Source organism: Salvelinus sp. IW2-2015, linkage group LG33 (assembly GCF_002910315.2).
Source record: "Salvelinus sp. IW2-2015 linkage group LG33, ASM291031v2, whole genome shotgun sequence".
In the NCBI taxonomy this organism is placed as follows: Eukaryota; Metazoa; Chordata; class Actinopteri; order Salmoniformes; family Salmonidae; genus Salvelinus; species Salvelinus sp. IW2-2015.
This window is the reverse complement of record NC_036872.1, coordinates 30,907,017-30,924,936: the sequence shown is the minus strand read 5'-3', so window position 1 is coordinate 30,924,936 and position 17,920 is coordinate 30,907,017. Positions and strand designations below refer to the sequence as shown.

The 17,920-nt window shown below is 45.1% G+C and overlaps 1 pseudogene; it reads left to right on the top strand.

The window, feature by feature from the left end:
• The window catches only part of LOC111957567 (dedicator of cytokinesis protein 8-like), a 106,652-nt pseudogene that overhangs the window by 10,687 nt on the left and 78,045 nt on the right, over window positions 1-17,920 (top strand).

Sequence of the window (17,920 nt, the reverse complement as noted above, 5' to 3'; positions counted from 1 at the left end):
ATAACAGTATTGTGTGGAGAGGAGGAAGTAGTACTGAACATAACAGTATGTCAGTTAGAAGGGAGGCATAGTATTGAAACATAACATATGTCAGTAGAAGGGAGGACAGTAGTACTGAACATAACAGTATGTCAGTAGAAGGGGGACAGTAGTACTGAACATAACAGTATGTCAGTAGAAGGGAGGACAGTAGTACTGACTAATAGTATGTCAGTGGAAGGGAGGACAGTAGTACTGAACATAAAAGTATGTCAGTGAAGGGAGGACAGTAGTACTGAACATAACAGTATGTCAGTGAAGGGAGGACAGTAGTACTGAACATAACAGTATGTCAGTAGAAGAGAGGACAGTAGTATTGAACAATACAGTATGTCAGTGGAAGGAGAGGACAGTAGTACTGAACATAACAGTATGTCAGTGAAGGGAGGACAGTAGTACTGAACATAAAGTATGTCAGTAGAAGGGAGACAGTAGTACTGAACATAACAGTATGTCAGTAGAAGGGAGGACAGTAGTACTGAACATAACAGTATGTCAGTAGAAGGAGGACAGTAGTACTGAACATAACAGTATGTCAGTGGAGAGGGAGGACATAGTACTGAACATAACAGTATGTCAGTAGAAGGGAGGACAGTAGTACTGAACATAACAGTATGTCAGTAGAAGGGAGGACAGTAGTACTGAACATAACAGTATGTCAGTAGAAGGGAGGACAGTAGTACTGAAACATAAAGTATGTCAGTAGAAGGGAGGACAGTAGTCTGAACATAACAGTATGTCAGTAGAAGAGAGGACTAGTACTGAACATAACAGTATGTCAGTGAAGGGAGGACAGTAGTACTGAACATAACAGTATGTCAGTGAAGGGAGGACAGTAGTACTGAACATAACAGTATGTCAGTAGAAGGGAGGACAGTAGTACTGAACATAACAGTATGTCAGTAGAAGGGAGGACAGTAGTACTGAACATAAACAGTATGTCAGTAGAAGGGAGGACAGTAGTACTGAACATAAAGTATGTCAGTGGGGAAGGGAGGGACAGTAGTACTGAACATACAGTATGTCAGTGAGGGAGGACAGTAGTACTGAACATAACAGTATGTCAGTGGAGGGAGGACAGTAGTACTGAACATAACGTATGTCAGTAGAAGAGAGGACAGTAGTACTGAACATAACAGTATGTCAGTGGAAGAGAGGAACAGTAGTACTGAACATAACAGTATGTCAGTAGAAGGGGACAGTAGTACTGAACATAACAGTATGTCAGTACACATATTCTATCCTTGAGTTGAGTCAGAAGACTCAAGCATGTGTTTTGGTTTTCCACCCCTACAACTAAATGTTAGGTTTATATCTCAGCAGCAATTGTTCAAAACTACAGTAGGAGATATGTACGCATGATGAGTTGATTTGGATACTGTACWAGAATATACTGTACACGAATGCAATCATGGCATTGTATAGGAGCTTTTTTTGATTCCAGCCCTAACATCCCAACATCCCAACTCAAAGTTGTATGTTTACAGTTGGTGTTATATATTGCTAACCCATGGAACATCCAGTCTAGACTCACATTCCTTAGCCATACATAAAGGTGTGGAGCATACCAGAGGTATTGTTGAGTGATTGTATTATGTAACTCTCCTGGCAAACTCTCCACTGGAACGGTGGTGTTATGCCTCCTGTAATATGGGTGAACTATCCTTTTACCAGGAGCCCACTCACACACTGCCTAGTCTCATGTGGTCACTGAGCGTGTTAGGAGAAGCTACAGCCACATGGCTCTGAAGGTCAGGACCTGGGCGGGACGCAGGCAGTCGAGAGGAGAGCAGTATGCCAATGAACATAGAGCAAAGTTCAACCAGTTACGAGAGCCACAGCCCAGAGCCACACGCACCACACAGTGGTACCAAATTCACACTCCATTCACGAGTTAAGTTGACAAAAATGGTGTGGGTGGAAACCTGTATAAATGGTGCTAGACTGAAATGAAACTACAGACTGCTTTCAGACTGGCAGTTCCTGTTGGCTAGCATCACATGGCAGTCCTGGAGTTAAGATGCCCACATAATTGTGTTGGTTGGGGAAGGGGTGGAGGGGATCTTTAGTGGCAGATCCATCCTAAACAATGGCCACCGTGATTTAATGAACACAGAGAGCAGCAGCACATGGACAGCATGGGGACTGGAGGAGAAGCAGGGACACTGACCCATTTGGCATGAACAGCATGGGGACTGGAGGAGAAGCAGGGACACTGACCCATTTGGCATGAACAGCATGGGGACTGGAGGAGAAGCAGGGACACTGACCCATTTGGCATGAACAGCACTTGGGGACTGGAGGAGAAGCAGGGACAGACTGACCCGATTTGCGAGTGAAACAGCAGGGGGACTGGAGGAGAAGGCAGGGACAGACTGCCCTTTGGCAGTGCCCCTCAATGAGACTCCCAACTCCACACAAACAGCCCCTGTTGCGCCACACACACACAACACCACACAACACACACACTCACAAGCACACCACACACACACACACACACACTTCGCACAGTTTTTGCTAACTAGGGCATCTTTTCATGCGATTTTCCCTTTGTAGCAGAGTAGGAAAGAAGAAAGGGTATTGTGGTACCCGTTGGTCAGGGGACCAATGACATGGTGGATTAATGGGTCTATAACCAGAGTAGTGGAGCATCTCATAGAATAGATGAGATATGATCAAATTAGGATGCTTGCTCTATTTCTGTTCTCTTTCTCTCTGCCTGTCCTCTCTGTCGGTCGGCTCTCTGACGGTGGTTTTCTTATTTTCTAAGACACCAAAGAGACACACCCCCACCTTATCTCTCTCCTTGCACGCCGCACAACGACACAACACCAACACTTCTCTCTCTTTATGCGCTCGCATTCTATCTGTCTGTAAGATTTCCGCTTGATTCCGTTGCATGGCTGTTGGTTTGGCAGAAGTCTTGTACGCTCCCATTCGAGTCTTTAAGGGAAAACAAAGGGCTGATGCTAGTAGCCAAGGAGTACCAAATGAGACACATTATTACCCACAAAGACCAAGGTTTTATTTGAAGCTTGACGGTTCTCCTCTTCTCCTCTCTCCTCGTTCTCTCTCCTTCGTTCTCTCTCTTCTCCCTCTTTCCTTCGTTCCTTCTTCCATCCTCTCTCCTTCGTCCTCTGTTCATCCTCTCTCCCTTCGTCCTCTCTTCCATCCTCTCTCCTTCGTCCTTTCCATTCCTCTCTCCTTCGTCCTCGTCTCCATCCTCTCTCCTTTGTCTCCTCTCTCATCCTCCTCCTCTCCTCTCCCTCTTCTCTCCGGTCCTTCTCTCTCTCATCTCTCGCCTTCCTCTCCCTCTCCTTACGTGCTCTCTCTTCCGGTCCATCTCTCTCTCTCCGTCCCCTCTCTCCTTCGGTCCCTTCTCGGCGCTCCTCCTCGCCTGTCGGTCCTCTGTCTTTTCCTCCGTCTGGGCTTCCGTCTCCACTCTCTTCTGCTTCATCCTCCCTCTCCCCTCCTCTCCTTCATCCTCTCTCTCACCTCCTCCTCCTCTCTCCCCTCCGTCCTCTCTCTCCTTCGTCCTCTCTCTCCCTCCTCTCTCCTTCGTCCTCTCTCTCCCTCCTCTCTCCTTCGTCCTCTCTCTCCCGCCTCCTACTTAGTAGTGTGAATGACTCTAGAACAGGGATCATCAACTAGATTCAGGCACAGGACCATTTATTTTTGTTGAGCGGATGGTCGGGAGGGCTGGAACATAATTACAAATAAATTGACCGCAAGAATCCCAAACAGATATAATATTTGACTAAAACATAATCTATTCAAACCTTGTTTACATATGTATATGATCACGTGTCTCTCTATTATGCGTGGGAAACACATTTATAAAATTAGAATCACTTGGAGCTGATTTCCTGGTGTGTTTTTTAATGTCCAACAATGAAAATTCCCCAAAATTATATATATATATATATAAAACCCTCGTCTTTGTGGGTAATAATGTGTCATTTGGTACTCCTTGGCTACTAGATCAGCCCTTTGTTTTCCCTTAAAGACTCGAATGGGAGCTGTACAAAGACTCTGCCATACTCTCTATATACATTTATACATATATATATTGGCCATATACCACACCTCCTTGGACCTTATATATAAGCAATAAGGTCCGAGGAGGTGTGGTATATGGCCAATATACAACGGCTAATGGCTGTTCTTAGGCACAACACATTGCGGAGTGCCTGGACACAGCCCTTAGCCGTGGTATATTGGCCATAAATAACAAACCCCAGAGGTGCCTTATTGCTATTATAAACTGTTTACCAACGTAATTAGAGCAGTAAAAATAAATATTTTGTCATACCCGACTGTCAGCCAATCAGCATTCAGCGCTCGAACCACCCAGTTTATAAATATATATAACCTGTGGGCCAAATTCGGTCGCAACGGGTCGCAAGCTGGGGAACCCTGCTCTAGAACCTCTCCCCTCCTTCTTCCACACACGTTGCTTAGTAGTGTGAATGACACTGATATCCAGTAAATGACTTTGATGCAGGATGTTTTTACTCAATCAGTGACCAACATTAACCCTTACCAAAATGTCTGTGTCATTCTGCCCCTCCAAAAGGGAAAGGAAAGGGGGACACCTAGTCAGTTGTACAACTGAATGCATTCAACTGAAATGTGTCCTCCACATTTAACCCAACCCCTCTGAATCAGAGAGGTGCGGGGGGCTGCCTTAATCGACATCCACGTATTTGGCACCCGGGGAACAGTGGGCTAACTGCCTTGTTCAGGGGCAGAACGACAGATTTTTACCTTGTCAGCTCGGGGATTCTAACCACTAGGTTACCAAAAAGATCATGAGATCAACGTTTGTGTGTATGTGTGTGTTTGTGTCACACTCGCCTGAATTGTCTCTGCCGGCTCTCTTATACCTCTCAATATGTCCAATCTTTCTCTCAGCTACCTTTTGATAATATCTGTTTTGTCGTACACCTCGAAGAGTTTCTCCTCTCCTCTGTTTCAGACACTCGTCTGCTGAGATCAGGAGACACTTCGGTGGGAACTATGGGTCCCCCCAGGTCTCCAAGCAACATAGTCGTCACAGCTCCATCGCATCAGTCTCCACTTGCTCCACCGTGGTGAGTTACAGTACTACTGTACAACTAACTAGACCCTTTCATGGGTAGAGGGAAATAGCACTATGGTGTACTATTTAGCTCCCCTTTAGGAGAAGGATTCTGACTGAGACTTTCCCACAGCATGTTGTGCTGTAGGCCTAATAATGTAATCCTAAAGAGGGATTTTCTCCCATGGACATTCAGTGACTCCTCACTTATTCTCTCTGTCTGTCTGGTCAGTCTGGTCAGTCTGGTCAGTCTGGTCAGTCTGGTCTGTCTGTCTGGTCTGTCTGGTCTGTCTGGTCTGTAAATCCGACCACAACTCTATCCTACTGATTCCTGCTTACAAGCAAAAATTTAAGCAGGAAGCACCAGTGACTCGGTCTATAAAAAAGTGGTCAGATGAAGCAGATGCTAAACTACAGGACTGTTTTCTATCACAGACTGGAATATGTTCCAGGATTCTTCCTATGGCATTGAGGAGTACACCCCATCAGTCACTGGCTTTATCAATAAGTGCATCGAGGACGTCGTCCCCACAGTGACTGTACGTACATACCCCAACCAGAAGCCATGGATTACAGGCAACATTCGCACTGAGCTAAAGGGTAGAGCTGCCGCTTTCAAGGTGCGGGACTCTAACCCGGAAGCTTACAAGAAATCCTGCTACGCCCTGCGACGAAACATCAAACAGGCAAAGCGTCAATACAGGGCTAAGATTGAATCATACTACACCGGCTCCGACGCTCGTCTTATGTGGCAGGGCTTGCAAACTATTACAGACTACAAAGGGAAGCACAGCTGCGAACTGCCCAGTGACACGAGCCTACCAGACGAGCTAAATCACTTCTATGCTCGCTTCGAGGCAAGCACCACTGAGGCATGCATGAGAGCATCAGCTGTTCCGGATGACTGTGTGATCACGCTCTCCGTAGCCAACGTGAGTAAGACCTTTAAACAGGTCTACATTCACAAGGCTGCGGGGCCAGACGTATTACCAGGACTTGTGCTCCGGGCATGTGCTGACCAACTGGCAGGTGTCTTCACTGACATTTTCAACATGTCCCTGATTGAGTCTGTAATACCAACATGTTTCAAGCAGACCACCATAGTCCCTGTGCACAAGAACACAAAGGCAACCTGCCTAAATGACTACAGACCCGTAGCACTCACATCCATAGCCATGAAGTGCTTTAATGGCTCACATCAAGCCAGGCTGGTAATGGCTCACATCAACACCATTATCCCAGAAACCCTAGACCTACTCCAATTTGCATACCGCCCAAACAGATCCACAGATGATACAGTCTCTATTGCACTCCACACTGCCCTTTCCCACCTGGACAAAAGGAACACCTATGTGAGAATGCTATTCATTGACTAGAGCTCAGCGTTCAACACCATAGTACCCTCAAAGCTCATCACTAAGCTAAGGATCCTGGGACTAAACACCTCCCTCTGCAACTGGATCCTGGACTTCCTGACGGGCTGCCCCCAGGTGGTGAGGGTAGGTAGCAACACATTTGCCACGCTGATCCTCAACACTGGAGCCCCCCAAGGGTGCGTGCTCAGTCCCCTCCTGTACTCCCTGTTCACCCACGACTGCATGGCCAGGCACGACTCCAACACCATCATTAAGTTTGCAGATGACACAACAGTGGTAGGCCTGATCACCGACAACGACGAGACAGCCTATAGGGAGGAGGTCAGAGACCTGGCCGGGTGGTGCCAGAATAACAACCTAACCCTCAACGTAACCAACGCAARCAAGACTAAGGAGATGATTGTGGACTACAGGAAAAGGAGGACCGAGCACGCCCCCATTCTCATTGGCAGGGCTGTAGTGGAGCAGGTTGAGAGCTTCAATTTCCTTGGTGTCCACATCACCAACAAACTAGAATGGTCCAAACACACCAAGACTGTCGTGAAGAGGGCACGACACAGGAAACTAAAATGATTTGGCATGGGTCCTGAGATCCTCAAAAGGTTCTACAGCTGCAACATCGAGAGCATCCTGACTGGTTGCATCACTGGACCTCCAGGACCTCTACACCAGGCGGTGTCAGAGGAAGCCCCTAAAAATTGTCAAAGACCCCAGCCACCCCAGTCATAGACTGTTCTCTCTACTACCGCATGGCAAGCGGTACCGGAGTGCCAAGTCTAGGACAAAAAGGCTTCTCAACAGTGTTTACCCCCAAGCCATAAGACTCCTGAACAGGTAATCAAACGGCTACCCAGACTATCTGCATTGTGCCCCCCCCCAACCCCTCTTTTACGCTGCTGCTACTCTCTGTTTATCATATATGCATAGTCACTTTAACTATACATTCATGTACATACTACCTCAATTGGCCCGACCAACCAGTGCTCCCGCACATTTGCTAACCGGACTATCTGCATTGTGCCCCCCGCCAAACCCCTCTTTTACGCTACTGCTACTCTCTGTTCGTCATATATGCATAGTAACTTTAACCATATCTACATGTACATACTACCTCAATCAGCCTGACTAACCGGTGTCTGTATGTAGCCTCGCTGCTTTTATAGCCTCGCTACTGTATATAGCCTCGCTGCTGTTATTTTTCACTGTCTTTTTACTGTTGTTTTTATTTCTTTACTTACCTATTGTTCACCTAATACCTTTTTTGCACTATTGGTTAGAGCCTGTAAGTAAGCATTTCACTGTAAGGTCTACACCTGTTGTATTCAGCGCACGTGACAAACTTTGATTTGATCTGTCTGTCTCTCTGTCTTGTTTTAAGTGCACTAATACCTCTCTATATTCATCAGGCTTTAGGCGTCAAGTCTTTGTGTCTCTGACTGTCTGACTCACTGACTCTAGGCTTGAGCCCTTAGATATTTCTCTCTCTGCTGCTAGTCAGCTGACTAGGCCAGAGGAGGGAGAGTTGGCCCATCCCCTAGTTATTATGGTTAATCTTTAGCCTGCTTTGGAAATGGGTCAGGGCCCAGTCTACTGTAGAGGGATGGGACGGCCTGCTTACCTTCCAGCTTATACTGGCAAATCTGTTATATCTGTGGATTTGCGATGCGGGAGAGAGTTTATTTAATACCATAATCAAATGATATTTTCCCACGGTGCACCATCATTATTATTTGTATGATTCATCTCTCTATTTGTAGGACTTATAATGATGAGTATTGTTATTAGTAAGTAATTTCCAAAATGATGGATCACGTGTGTGTTTGTGTTATGCTTGTCTGTGTATGCCCACTTTTGTCAGTGTACACTTGCTCGTTTGTATGGTTCTATCTCAAGAAACATAAAAGCTGATTGGAGGAGGCCTTGTTGATGTCACTTCCTGTAGACATGTGTTTTACCTCACTTGAACTTACTGCTGCTCCGTACCTAATCAACCCCTGGTCACTTCCCTTACCTACTTCATGTAGGGACCTAAAACCATTAGATGGGTATTAAGGATGATGGCTCCACGTTGCCCTCTGAAAGGCTAGGACTCAGTTCCACCATATTGCTTATACCTATCCAATCCTTTTACATCTACCGAGTGTCTTGGGGTGGGGGCTAGGAGTCACTTTGGAGTTGTGTAACAGTGTCTTTGAGTCTTGCAAGAGCTTGTGGTTAACTCTTCTAGAGGAAGAGAGTTGTCAGAAACCAGTAACTGCCAGTAGTCTGTACAGGCTGTAGGTTCTTGTTTCCGGAATCCGCCATTTTGTGAACTTCCCTCTTACATGTTGAGTATTTAGCGGGGTAAGTCTACTTCCAATTCAGTGTACCTGTGTTATATTTCTACTAACAGTCATCTAGAGACCTACACTTTTCTGTTTCAAATGTGTGAAGCATCCAGTGTTGTGAGGTTGGAGGCAGGTAATGTGGTGTTAGACTGCGTATTTGGTACAGACTGTACAGGGGTTCAGCTTGGGGAAGCAGCGATTACCGTATTTGGTACAGACTGTACCAGGGGTCAGCTTGGGGAAACGAGGCTACGTATTTAGGTCAATGACTGTACAGGGGTCAGCTTGTGGGAAGCAGGCTACGTATTTGGTACAGACTGTACAGGGGTCAGCTTGGGGAAGCAGGCTGCGTATTTGGTACAGACTGTACAGGGGGTCAGCTTTGGGGAAGCAGGCTACGTATTATGGTACAGACTGTACAGGGGTTCAGCTTGGGAAGCAGGCTACGTATTTGTACGACTGTACAGGGGTTCAGCTTGGGAAGCAGGCCTACGTATTTGGTTACAAGACTGTACAGGGGGTTCAGCTTGGGGAAGGCAGGCTACGTATTGGTACAGACTGTACAGGGGTTCAGCTTGGGGAAGCAGGCTACGTATTTGGTACAGACAGTACAGGGGTTCAGCTGTTGGGAAGCAGGCTACGCGTATTTGGTACAGACTGTACAAGGGGTTCAGCTTGGGGAAGCAGGTACCGTTTTGGTTACCAGACTGTACAGGGTTCCAGCTGGGGAAGCAGGCTACGGGTTGTTCATTAGGCTGAAACGACACATTGCAGAGTTGGGTAGTATAGCTGTCTTACTGTTAGGGAAAGGCAAGATGTATCCTCAAATATATTTTTGACAAAATACTTAAACACCCCCAGAGTCAAGACAAAACTAAACACACATTTTGTATAAAAATCGATACTTTTTTACACGTATTGTAAAATATAATAACAAAATGCACAAAGTGATTGAAACATGTATTCCAGCATTAAAATTGCTTACTGCTTCAGGAGTAACAGTGTGGTAGTCTAATAGTCTGACTGCTGGTAGGGACAACAGCCTGGCTGAGAGCACTACTCCAGAGTGCAGCATACCTGGGAGTTGGGACAGAGGCATGCATACATTTGAATGTATTTGTTTCATTTGGCTCCCATGCTAAGGAAGGGAAAGAMAATATATATTATGGAAGGAGATATGCAGCCCAAGTGTTAAAATATCTGCGGTTCACTAAAAGAAGTGAGGGAGAATTAGGATGCTTGTCCAGATTCACTCCTCACACTAAACACAATACAAACTATGAAGTCTTGAACCATCTGGTAAAGACAGCGTTTACAAAACAGATGGTAGCACAACAGTTGACGTTTTCTGGGCATTTTCATTTTAGTCTGTTGCGGTATGTTGCACACTAAAGCAGCCGGATATATGATCAGATATGCTGTCGCCTGCACAGGTTCCACTCTACAGCCCTCCCTGAGAAACAGCTGCGCTGCTCAGCTTTCAAACCATGCCCTCATATAGCCCCCGTATACAGCCCATAGAAATGAATAAAGATACAGATCTGGAATACGTATTTCTATAATGCAGCCTCTCATCTACGATAGTCATTGGATGGCCTTCTGTGGTGATAAAAAATCCTGTTTATTTCTTTGACTCTTATCACAGACTTGATTGGGATAAGGCTGGATGCTGTTGCATTGACTGTGGATATTTCTCTAACAATATGATGTGATTTAAGGGGAACATGCTCTTCTCTCCAGTTTGTAGAGTGGTGATTTATAGATATTCATCTCTTCTATAGTCTGATCTAAGCTCTTCTGAATTGCTCTCCAGATTATCCTCCATTCAGATCTTTCCTTGAGTTGGCAGATTTCTGAGCCACACTTCACACATTACCTTATAGTAACTACACTACTGTATATGTAACCCCACAGTTACTGCCATAGTGATGTAATTAGAACAGAATTTGGCAAGTTGCCTTTGACTACCATTCAGTTATTGTTTTGTGTGTTTTACAGCTTCCATGTGAAGAGTAATTCCATCGAACACCACAGTAGTTACAGAGTTAGCTACACAGCACAACACCAACTTAACAATAACTGTTGTGAGTTTTTGTCTGGAATTATGTTACACACGTGATACTTCTCTCTTCTGATCTGCGTTTGTTGGGTCTTTATGTCAATCATATGAGCTGTCATGAGGTGGACTCAGCCACCCCTTAGGAGTTAGAATATGGGGATAGTTGCCCAGGGGTTGCAGAAGGTTATGATGAGGATTTATACACTAACGTGATAAGAAATAAACCATTAAAAACGTATATCTAAATCCAAATATAGACTAACATGCAAGCACACAATTATACACACACATGCACATGTACAGTTTAAATGTAAAGTTTCTATGGAAAGTATATGAGCTCAGTCGTCTCGTTCCTTGACAGGTCTGAGGTTGTTGAGAGCAGAGTCGTGATCAAACCTGTCCTCCTCCTCCCAGCTCTAAAATGCCTCTCTGCCTCTGTCTCCCTCTGCCCCTCTGCCCTCTGTCTCTCTCTGCCTCTGTCTCGCTCTGCCTCTGTCTCGCTCTGCCTCTGTCTCGCTCTGCCTCTGTCTCGCTCTGCCTCTGTCTGTCTCTGCCTCTGTCTCTCTCTGCCTCTCTCTCTCTCCCTCTCGCTCTCTCTCTGTCTCTCTCTCATTAAAATAACATAAAATTGATCAGAAATACAGTGTAGACATTGCTAATGTTGTAAATAACTATTGTAGCTAGTTTATCATACTAAAAGGCTAATTGATCATTAGAAAACCCTTTTGAAATTATGTTAGCACAGCTGAAAACTGTTTTGCTGATTAACAAAGCAATACAACTGGCCTTCTTTAGACTAGTTGAGTATCTGGAGCATCAGCATTTGTGGGTTCGATTACAGGCTCAAAATGGCCAGAAACAAAGCACTTTCTTTTGAAACTCCTCAGTCTATTCTTGTTCTGAGAAATGAAGGCTATTCCATGTGAGAAATTGCCAAGAAACTGAAGATCTCATACAACGCTGTATACTACTCCCTTCACAGAACAGCGCAAACTGGCTCTAACCAGAATAGAAAGAGGATTGGGAGGCCCCGGTGCCCAACTGAGCAAGAGGACAAGTACATTAGAGTGTCTAGTTTGAGAAACAYACACCTCACAAGTCCTCAACTGGCAGCGTCATTAAATAGTACCCCCTAAACACCAGTCTCAACGTCAACAGTGAAGAGGCGATTCCGGGATGATGGCCTTCCAGGCAGAGTTCCTCTGTCCAGTGTCTGTGTTCTTTTGCCCATCTTAATCTTTTCTTTTTTTGGCCAGTCTGAGATATGGCTTTTTCTTTGCAACTCTGCCTAGGCCAGCATCCCGGAGTCTTCTCTTCACTGTTGATGTTGAGACTGGTGAAAGAAATGTGTGTTTTTTGCCAATTTTAACTGCACACTTGTTGTTTGTGAACATTATTATTATATAATGTTGTATGTTTTTCCCCCAACACCACTTTCCATAAATTTTTAGAGCAGACCCTCATGCTAAATTATGTCAAAAGATTTTTTGAAATCAACAAAGTATGAGAAGGTTTTGTTTGTTTGCTTGTCAATTAGGGTGTGCAGGGTGAATACGTGGTCTGTCGCACGGTACTTAAAAAGTACATTTGACATTTGTTCAGTACATTGTTTTCAGTGAGAAAATGTACAAATCTGCTGTTAATGATAATGCAGAGGATTTCCCCAAGGTTTCTGTTGACGCATATCCCATGGTAGTTATTGGGGTCACATTTGTCTCCACTTTTGTGGATTGGGGTGATCAGTCCTTCTATAGAAATATTGGGAAGATGCCGCAGGCCTTTTGGTTGGAGGGTTTGTATTTTGTACTGTAGTTCATTCAAGGTAATTGGAGAATCCAGTGGGTTCTGGTCGTCTTTAATAGTTTCTAAGATTTGTATTTGATCATGTATATGTTTTTGCTGTTTCTTCTTTGTTATAGGGCCAAAGGTATTGGAGAAGTGGTTTACCCACACATCTCCGTTTTGGATAGATAACTCTTTGTGTTGTTTTTTGTTTAGTGTTTTACAATTTCCCCAGAAGGGGTTAGATCTTCCTCTCTACACCTCTCTCTCTATATACCTCCCTCTCTCTCTATGCCTCTCTCTCGCTCTGCCTCTCTCTCTCTATGACTCTCGCTCTCTCTCTATGCCTCTCTCTCTCTCTCGCTCTGCCTCTCTCTCTATGCCTCTCGCTCTCTCTCTCTTCTCTCTCTCTCGCTCTGCCTCTCTCTCTATGCCTCTCGCTCTCTCTCGTCTCTGCTGCCTCTCTCTATGCCTCATGCTCTCTCTCTCTCGCTCTCTCTGTATGCCTCTCTCTTCTGCCCCTCTCTCTCTCTGTTTGTACTTTAAACAATGTGTTGTTAGGTTCTTGGTTTGTTTCCAGGCATTCCTTTCATTGAAGCCAGGGAAAACATATCTGGAATAATCTGACTCTATCAATGATACATTTAGATGCACTACAGTGGTTTATTCATAACCTTAAGAATGCCAACATGTAGTTGCGTGGTAACTTTGTGCCTTAACCGTTTCCTGCCTGTGCCCTCTGCATGAAACTATTTCTCTCTCTATTTTCTCCCTCTACCGCTCTTTCTCTGTCACCGTCTCCTTCGCCCCTTCTCTACTTCCTCTCTGATTCAGAGGGGTTGGGTTAAATGCGGAACACATATTTTAGTTGAATGCATTCAATGGTACAACTGACAAGGCATTCCCCTTTCCCTTTACATTAAGAACACCTTCCTAATCTTGAGTTGCACTCCCTCTTTCGCCGTCAGAACTGCCCCAATTTGTCTGGTCCTGGACTTTACAAGGTGTTGAGTGTTCCACAGGGATGCTGGCCCATGTTGACTCCAATGCTTCCCACAGTTGTCAAGATGGCTGGATGTCCTTTGGGTGGCGGACCATTCTTAATTCACACAGGAAACTGTTGAGCATGAAAAACCCAGCAGCGTTGCAGTTCTTGACACAAACTGGTGCACCTGGCACCTACTACCATACCCCGTTCAAAGGCACTTAAATCTTTTGTCTTGCCCATTCACCCTGAATGGCACACATGTTCAATCAACGTCTCAATTGTCTCAAGGCTTTAAAATCCTTCTTTAATCTGTCTCCTCCGCTTCATCTACACTGATTTGAAGTGGATTTAACAAGTGACCTCAATAATGTAATGGAGGAAAAGTTCATGTCTATGTCATGAAAAGAGCAGGTGTTCATAATGTTTTGTGCCCTTGCTGTATATAATAGTATGATATCTGTCTGTCTCTCCAGCCCCAGTCGTATGACGCGGTGGAGCCCTTGGACCTGGAAGAGTTTCTGATGTCACAGCTACGGAGTGGAGACTCCGCCCTCATGCAGGAGCTTGGAGATTTCCCCGACGACGACCTGGAAGTAGAACTGGTGGAGAAGGAGTGTCGGACCGTACGCCACTCTGTACCGGAGGAGGGGTGGGTCGCATGGTCACATGATCAATATAGAATAAACTCAACCATGTTACTAGATTGTTATGCCTATCAGATCCCCACATATCTAGGAGAGAGCAGGGAGCATCTAGAGTTCTGGATTAGACATTGATTTAAGCCTGGCTATTAGTCCAATAGTGCCAGTAACTTTCTCCACTATCAAACTATATCTGTGGCCAGATGACACCCCACCCACTAGTTCCCTAGGTCCCACTTATAATTTAATAGAATAAGTATWCCTCAGAAGGCTCTTACAACCCAAGAGGCTGTAAAATAGTGAAAATATTCTGACAGTGGTATCTTATTGTTTTAGGATTGTCACTCACCTTGAACATGTTACAGATAGTGCTGATGAGATGGGAATGCAGAATGAGGGATAAAGATAGTGTGTGTATGTAATGAGTGTGTGTSCTTAACCTCCTTCTCATTCCCTCACTGACCGCCTATATCTCTATAGGGTGGAGTTGGATTCCCATGTCAGGGACTGTGTTCAGAGTTACACCCAGCCCTGGCTGATGGTCAGCAGGAGGTACACTTCCTTTGATCAACTCTTACACACATTCAGGGGCTGCTTTCTTTCCTAATCTCCTTTCCCTTGTGACTACTGACCTGTAAAATGCTAGATATCTGTACGCTAGTGGTCACTAACCCTGGACTACCTGGAGAGCTACCTGGTGTGCAGCATGACTAAAGGCTGCACACCAAGTGGCTCAGTCTTCAGGACCAGGGTTGATGACCACTGGAGCAGACAACACAGTGGAAACCTATMCAGTGGTTTATACAGTGGAAGCCTGTGCAGTGGTTTCCTTCTCAGATGCAGCACCAAGGCTGTCTGTCTGGTCTGTCTGTCTGTCTACAGAGAGATGTCTGAGAGACAGTGATAGACAGAGGGGTTATCTTCACACATACCACACACTGATTACTTATCACAGCCTAGGCCCACTGTACTGCTGGCACACATACACTACCGGTCAAAAGTTTRAGAARACCTACTCATTCAWGGGTTTTTCTTTATTTTTACTATTTTTTACATTGTAGAAAAGTAGTGAAGACATCAAAACTATGAAATAACACATATGGAATCATGTAGTAACCAAAAAAGTGTTAAACAAGTCAAAATATATTTTATATTTGAGATTCTTCAAATAGGCACCCTTTGCCTTGATGACAGCTTTGCACACTCTTGACATTCTCTCAGCCATCTTCACCTGGAATGCTTTTCCAACAGTCTTTTCCTTCACACTGCGTTCCGACTCATCCCAAACCATCTCAATTTGGTTGAGGTCTGGGGGTTGTGGAGGCCAGGTCATCTGATGCAGCACTCCATCACTCTCCTTCTTGGTAAAATAGCCCTTAGCCTGAAGGTGTGTTGGGTCATTGTCCTGTTGAAAAATAAATGATAGTCCCACTGAGCGCAAACCAGATGAGATGGCGTATCGCTMCAGAATGCTATGGTAGCCATGCTGGTTAAGTGTGCCTTGAATTCTAAATAAATCACAGACAGTGTCAGCAGCAAAGCACCCCCACACCATAACACCTCCTCCTCCATGCTTGACGGTGGGAAATACACATGCGGAGATCAATCCGTTCACCCACACCGGTCTACAAAGACACAGCGGTTGGAACCAACAATCTTAATTTTCACTCCAGACCAAAGTACACTTTCCATCGGTCTAATGTCCATTGCTCGTGTTTCTTGGCCCAAGCAAGTTCTTCTTATTATTGGTGTCCTTTAGTAGTGGTTCTTTTGCAGCAAATCGACCATGAAGGCCTGATTCACGCAGTCTCCTCTGAACAGTTGATGTTGAGATGTGTCTGTTACTTGTTCTCTGTGAAGGCATTTATTTGGGCAGCAATCTGAGGGCAGTTAACTCTAATGAACTTGTCCTCTGCAGCCAGAGGTAACTCTGGGTCTTCCATTCTGTGGCGGTCCTCATGAGAGCCAGTCATCATAGCGCTTGATGGTTTTTTACGACTGCACTTGAAGAAACTTTTAAAAGTTCTGACATTTTCCGTATTGACTGAACTTCATGTCTTAAAGTAATGATGGACTGTCATTTCTCTTGCTTATTTGAGCTGTTCTTGCCATAATATGACTTGTCTTTTACCAATTAGAGCTATCTTCTGTTTACCACCCATACCTTTCACAACACAAATGATTGGCTCAAACGCATTAAGAAGGAAAGAAATTCCACAAATTAACTTTAAGAAGGCAACACCTAGTTAATTGAAATGCATTCCAGGTGACTACCTCATGAAGCTGGTTGAGAGAATGCCAAGAGTGTGCAAAGCTGTCATCAAGGCAAAGTGTCGCTATTTGAAGAATCTCAAATATAAAATACATTTTGATTTGTTTAACACTTTTTTGGTTACTACATGATTCCATATGTGTTTTTTCATAGTTGTGATGTCTTCACTATTATTCTACAGTGTAAAAATATAGAAAAACCCTTGAATGAYTAGGTGTTCCAAAACGTTTGACCGGTAGTGTACACACACACATTCAGTCTCCTGGTCAGGGTTTTCATCCACATCCTGGGGCTTTGTGTCTATGTGGGGGGTGGAATACTACATCTAATCTGCCCTGATAAGATGAAAAAGCTGTGTGTGTGTGTGTGTATGCGCATAGGTGCCAGGGAGATAGTTGGAGTGCATATTCGGAGCGGGCAAGTCTACACAAAACTCTGCAGAAACAGACATTTGAGTCTGACGTCCAGCCAGAGAAACTAGAGACACCGGTAAGCACAATATACACAACAGTGCATACACAACAACAACAAAAAAGGGCATTCCAAAATATATCCGGGTTTGGGTCCGTAAGGAGCAGTTTTGTCAGTCCCATTGTTATCAGTGGACCAACGTGTATTCAGAGTGTACTGTAGTAGGACATTCAGGTATCAGATCCAAAGATTACATTACGGAAGGAAATAATCAGAGAAACATAATACCCTGGGTTTTCTATCAGAGAAAGATGACATGCCCAACATGAAACCTGAATACTAGAGTTGTTTCAAGCTACATCTCCTGATTCCTCAGATCGATAGATATAGATTGTCTTTTAGTTTTAGAATCTCTGTTCTTGTGAGGAAATTCTAATCAGTGTGCAATGAAAGGAGAGAAAGAAGTAGAGAAAATGAGAGTGAGAGAACAGAGCGAGGGAACCATAGAAAGTGAGACGGAGCCGTTGAGGGGCAAGCGGTGAGGTGTTGTGAGGGGGGTGTTGGGAGGTGTGGGAGTGTTGGGAGCGGAGCGGGCTGGGAGTGTTGGGAGCGGAGTGTGTGCGGAGCGGTTGGAGCCTGGGGAGGGGAGCGAGGGAGTGTTTGGAGGGAAGGGTTTGGGGAGCAGAGCGTTGGGGAGGTGTCGCGAGCGGTTGGAGAGGAAGGGTTTGGGGACGGAGGGAGGTGTTTGGGAGGACGGTTGGGAGTGTTTGGGAGCGAGCGTTGGGAGGGAAGGTTTGCTGAGACGAGGGAGGTTTGGAGCGACTGTTGGGAGTGTTGCGGAGCGGAGCGGTGGGGAAGGTTTGGGGAAGCGGTTGGGAGGGAAGGGTTTGGGGAGCATAACACTGAACACCAGACGTGTTTTTCGTCTCATTACCTCCATCCTGA